This window comes from Diadema antillarum, unplaced genomic scaffold, assembly GCF_040938485.1.
Source record: "Diadema antillarum isolate AM-2024a unplaced genomic scaffold, OU_Dant_1.0 seq00001547_RagTag, whole genome shotgun sequence".
NCBI classification, from domain to species: Eukaryota; Metazoa; Echinodermata; class Echinoidea; order Diadematoida; family Diadematidae; genus Diadema; species Diadema antillarum.
This window is the reverse complement of record NW_027272276.1, coordinates 159773-165568: the sequence shown is the minus strand read 5'-3', so window position 1 is coordinate 165568 and position 5796 is coordinate 159773.

The following is a 5796-nucleotide window of genomic DNA, read 5'->3' as shown; positions in this document are numbered from 1 at the left end:
ATCAAAGAGCACTGCAGAAATAAGTCAAGTTGATTGATACTACTTCCTCCTGTCATTGCGGTTTTATTGTAGACTTAGAATGAGGCTACATTTATGTAAATGGTCTAAATCATATGTAAGTCCATAAGATATACTAATATCCACATGAATGCAATAACTAAACATATTATAGATATATTCGTCATTCTGAAAGTTCTGAATAACGAACCTTGTTGCTTTAGCTGGCGGTGTTGTTTCCACCTTTTCATCAATCTCTACATTACGTTTTCAGTTTTGTTTCCATATTATAACAGTGATGATTTAAGTCAAAGATATAATTTTGGATCATTTGTCTTTACTTCAATTTATAGTAGACATTTTTCTTCGTTTCTCTTCTTCCAGAAAATTCAGGGATATTTTTCACACTCAGAGGCACACTTACACAAACTAATACTATTGAGAATCATTTTCATGTCGGAGAAGTGAGCGCCAGGAAAGAGGAAAATGGCGGTAGCAATCCCGGAGGGATTTTCACCCCACGTTATTTTCTGCTTAAAGACGATCTATGACGATGGGCCTTAATTGCTGTGCACTGATTTCGAAGTTTAAGTATCTGTTGTGCCGACAGGCATCACAAGGCTGCCGGCTGGATATCGGAGATAAATATGACAATGAGAAGCGGTAGATGTATATCCTTCCAAATGGACATAAATACGAAAAAGAAGTAAAATTAAGTCCAAATTGCGCTCTTGAGGTAACAGATATCGGTCGTTTCACGCATTTGTTCCTTGCCGTTTTATTGACGCATTTAAGCAACATCAGTAAACGGTTTGCGACAATTGCAAAGACGATTTTCAGCAATCGAGCACTTATTAGAACGTATCGGCTTCAGTTTCTTCATCGAAGTCCCGACATTGCTACATTGTCTGGAACACCGCTGGCGCCTTTTTTCTTTTAAGTGTGTGTGTGTGTGTGGGGGGGGGGCACTTCCGGGTTTCACGAGCTAACAAGCCAAAAACAAAACAGAAAGAAAGAAAGAAAAAGAAAAGAAAAAGAAAAGAAAAGAAAAGGCATTCAGCGCAACTCCTAGTGCCACCTTCTTGTTGATATTGGAACGCTTTCCTCTTATGTCATGCTCTCACAGTTCCCCGAACACTCTAAAGGCGTTCGTATCCAGTGCCATGCCTTTCTTTTTTTTTTTCTTTTTTTTTTGGCAAAAATTCGGCGAAGTGAACGCAAAGATAAAAAAGGGCATGATAGTAGTCATGATACACAGTATACAGACAAAATGTTATCAGTCAGTCTGTTGACATTCTGCAATTCTTATATCGCAGGACTACTAACATTCTCTCATAGATTTACTTTGACGTTGAAAGGGACTCATGTTCTTATAATCGAGTCTTCGGTCTTTTATTTCTTTATTTTTTATATTCATTCCACGTAATCAGTTTCTCTCTCTCTCTCTCTCTCTCTTTCTCTCCCTCCCTCCCTCTCTATCTATCTATCTATTCAATTATTCATTTATCTATCTATCTATCTATCTATCTATCTATCAATATATCTATCTATCTCTTCCTTCTCTCTTCCTGCATAACAACGACTTTATAGTGTAGGGATTTGTCCAGGATTTCGGGTTAGTTAGGTTTTCATAGCTTAGCTTCTTTTGTAATTCGCATTTTATTCATAACAATATATCAATAATGTGATTTGTTGTATTACGTGGTGGTGGGGGGGGGGGGGGGGTGCACCCTTCAAGCATTGATTTTTAGCATTCCTCCCCATTTCCAGCATTCCCGTATACCTAATGTTCTGTAAACTAGTACCATTTATCATGTATTGTGATGTAATTTATGTTTTAAATTTCTTTTGTAAAACATTTATATTTTTCTGTTGGACATAAAAAAGCTGAATAAATGAATGAATGAATGAATGAATGAATGAATGAATGAATGAATGAATGAATGAAAGAATGAATGAGTGAATGAATGAATTGAATGAATTGAATGAATTGAATGAATTGAATGAATGAATGAGTCCAAGCTTGGGAGGAGTGCATAGGGAATTTTGCAGTATCCAGGCTGATTTTCATGAATTCAAGGTCACTCGTTTCCATTGATGCCATATATGATACATAACGGCATATTAATAGTATAATATACTCAGTTATTACTATCCTGATGTCCATTTCCCTTCTACTCAGTGACAACGCCTCTATACTCAAATCACTCCACTGTTTCGTCAGTATATAGGCCAGATACGAAAAGGTGGAGGTTCGAAATGTTCCTTTTCCTTTCTTTCTTTTTTTCCCTGCTATATGACACTAGTGAAACTAGTGGTTTCAGTTCTGTTTGTGGTATCATACATCTAACCCAGTCAACTTTGATGTGGAGTGCGATCTCTGTTCATTAAGGGAGTTGCTACTTACGTTTATCGTTATTATACCTTGCTAGTACCAGAGGGATTTTTTTTTTTCAATTCCGAAGGTTTATTCATCCGAAAATGAAATAAGCTTCGTTATTCCGAAGGTTCTTTAATCCGAAAGCAGATTAAGGTTTGCTACAGTAATTATTTAATTTTCGGACACTAGTTGATGAACAGTCGGAATAACAAACGTAAATATAATTTTCTGATTAACGAACTTTCGGAATACCGAACCTCATTTCATATTTGGATTAACGAAACGTCGGAAAAAAAAGAACCTGTTTCATTATGGGAATTACGAACCCTTTTGAATAACGAACCTAATTTCATTTTTGGATTAACGAATCTTTGGAACAAGGAACTGTAAAAGGAAACAAACACTCATAGATTTCTCATAATGGGGGTGAAATCTGCCTTAATTTGCTGTGTTCCTTCATAACTTATTAGATCCAATACTCTAGAAGGGTTATATTTGTCTGGGAACAGGGGTAATTGGGTTCAGCGTACTCGAATTATACAGTCCAGTTCCCAACTTTTTCTCTGCAATGCCTCCAACATCTATGTTTTGTTTCCGAAATCCCTCTATTTCCACAAAGTAAAGAAAAAAAAAAGTTATCATACTGCAAGCATGAAGGGAAAGATACTTTTCATTGGAAAAACAAACAAACAAACAAACAAACAAACAAACAAACAAACAAACAAACAATCCTCAACGATATAAATTGGTCCCCTCAAACTTTTTCCCATACCGTTTGTCCTTGTATCAATGACGAATTCAAACACTTGAAAACACTTCTAAGATTGATGAAACTTCCGATTCCTTCGACGTCGAGCAATGAATACATGCTCTTAGAAATTCCTTTGCGTTTTCTGGTGTCCTAGGAAGCATAAAAAAAGTAGAAGGTAAAAGATGCCTTAAAAAAAAAATTGTGTTCCTTAAAACAAAAAGAAGAAAAAAAAAAGACAAGACAAATCAAGACATACCTGGTTTCCTGGTAGTGCTTCTAGTATATTTGGCAAGTTAAATCTTCGATATAACTCGGAACGTATCAATTTCTGTCTCTATTTTTCTTGTACGTGAAAGACGCCAGCCTGAGTCTTTCTCTCAAAGAAGCAAAACAGAAGTGTAATCGCACATTGAAGCTCATAGAGCAGGCACACAGATTTTCGGATTTCTTATAATTTACACATTCATGAAGACGTGAATATCAATGTCATCCCGTTTTACGAATGCAGACTACATGTATGTATCTGTGTATTTATTTGTATGTATATACATGTCTATATATAAAACACTATGGATCCAACCTTTTTATTATGCTCATAATTAAATGTACTTTAAAAACACTAACAATTTGCATCTCCTTCAACGTTCTTATTATCAATTATGCATCCTACATTCAATCCCATGCTCTACTGCCGACGTTGCTCATTTACACAATGGATCCAGAGTTATATAGGGCTCCACATTGGCAGGTCCTTCAGGAGCATGGAGGCAGAATTTGCAATTACTCAAAGTTTTATCATTCTGATCTTTTGGTAAAAAATATATATTGGGACATTATGTTGCACACACATTAGCGTACATGTCTGTTGTAATAATGGGTGATGGCAGATATTCATCACTGCCTAAAAGAAGTTGAGATTACTTCTGAACTATTCATTATGGAAGCATCTTATAAGAGGCAGGAGAAACACAGCAGTGACAAAGAGATCATAAATCTTCTCAAGATTTTAATACACTTGTACTCATGTTAAGTGAATGAAGACAATTCCAATTTTGCAGTATTTGTAATATAGTATTTCCCATTATCACATGCAACACACTCACAGCCCTAAGCCTCAAGCAGTCTATGTACACAATATAATTTTCATAAAATCAAATTACGTTTCACCAATATCATAAATGCTCCTCATTTAATCAAAGAGAGTATGTGGTTTACAACACTTCTTATGTTAAAATAAAAATGCTTTAAAAGACAAGGGGGCAATATTCTGCACATTTTACAACATGAATGAAGGCAAATCACAATGTCTATATCAAATAATTTAAACTGATGATAACGTGAATCAGTCTTGTGACTATTTTGGAATTTCAGCTCAAAGAAAGCTTGATTGTCATGTGATCAGAAAGCTTGGTGATCATGTGATCTTGGGCATGAGATTCATACAGGAATGATGACATAGTGTACACACAATATTATTTATCTTGTCCATATTGTTTTTGTAGTGAGAGATTGCTGGACAAGTCTGTCTCAGTGTCACAATGAATTTTCAGTCAACTATAAAAAGTCCACAATTTAATAGTCTTGGCATATTAAAGTATTTGGTTTAAGTCTTGTTCAACAAGATGGACACTTGAATAATGTGTCAAGCCACATCAGATCTTGACACCAATATGCTGCATTTGATGACATAAATGGTACCCCGGGGTACCAAATAAAAATCAGCCATTTTGTTAAATTGCTTTTTTTTTTAGGTTGTACCATGGGTTGCCAAAAAGTGGGAAATTATTTTGGAGCAATTTTTTTCAACATTCAATATACCCCATGTTCTCTCTAGCCACCTCACTGCACTGAAGCACACGCTATTGCTAGCACAGTCTGTACCATGCATGCATAGTATAACAAGGAGTGGCATGGGAATGACTATGTACACGCACACAAAGTGCATGCATTTCTCTGCGGCTGTCTTCAAGTGGACATGAGGTGGCGCTACACAACATGATACCCCGGGGTAACGCATGATGCATTTATTGGTTGCACATCATAAGGGGAATGTGCGCAATTATCAGGGGTACAATTATTATTTCAAACATCGCAGTTTTATACCAATAACAGAAGGCAAGAAGAGGGAATGTGAAACCTGAGCTGTTCGTTTGTTTCTTTTTTCTTGGACCACTCAATACCCTGAATTCAGGCAGCCTAAAACCCAGTAAGCCTCCATACTGGAATATTTCCAAAGGAAAAAATAATCAAATGACTGACATGCCTTAATGATAAATACATGTATAGAATTATTAACATATTGTACAAACTTTGCATAGATCTACAGGACTCCAGAAGGGAAATGTACAGGTGTAACTTTAGATTCATTCATAGAACATACTAGTAGAAGCATTCACCCTCAACGCACAGCTAAATAGTATACACATATGCAGTTACACTGTACAGGCAGCGTACAGCCTAATACCTCTGTTCTTTTGTGTATGATGTAAATAACATGCAACATGCAATAGCCTTTGGCTATAATACCTACTGTGTATTTTCTTGACTAATGTAAGGTGACACACGATTTTCTTAATCACTGTCTTTTAACACTTATGGTAAAAGATCTCCCAAGGCTTACACACAGCAAATTGCAATACAATGTGCAGTAAAGCTTATTGAATGTTTG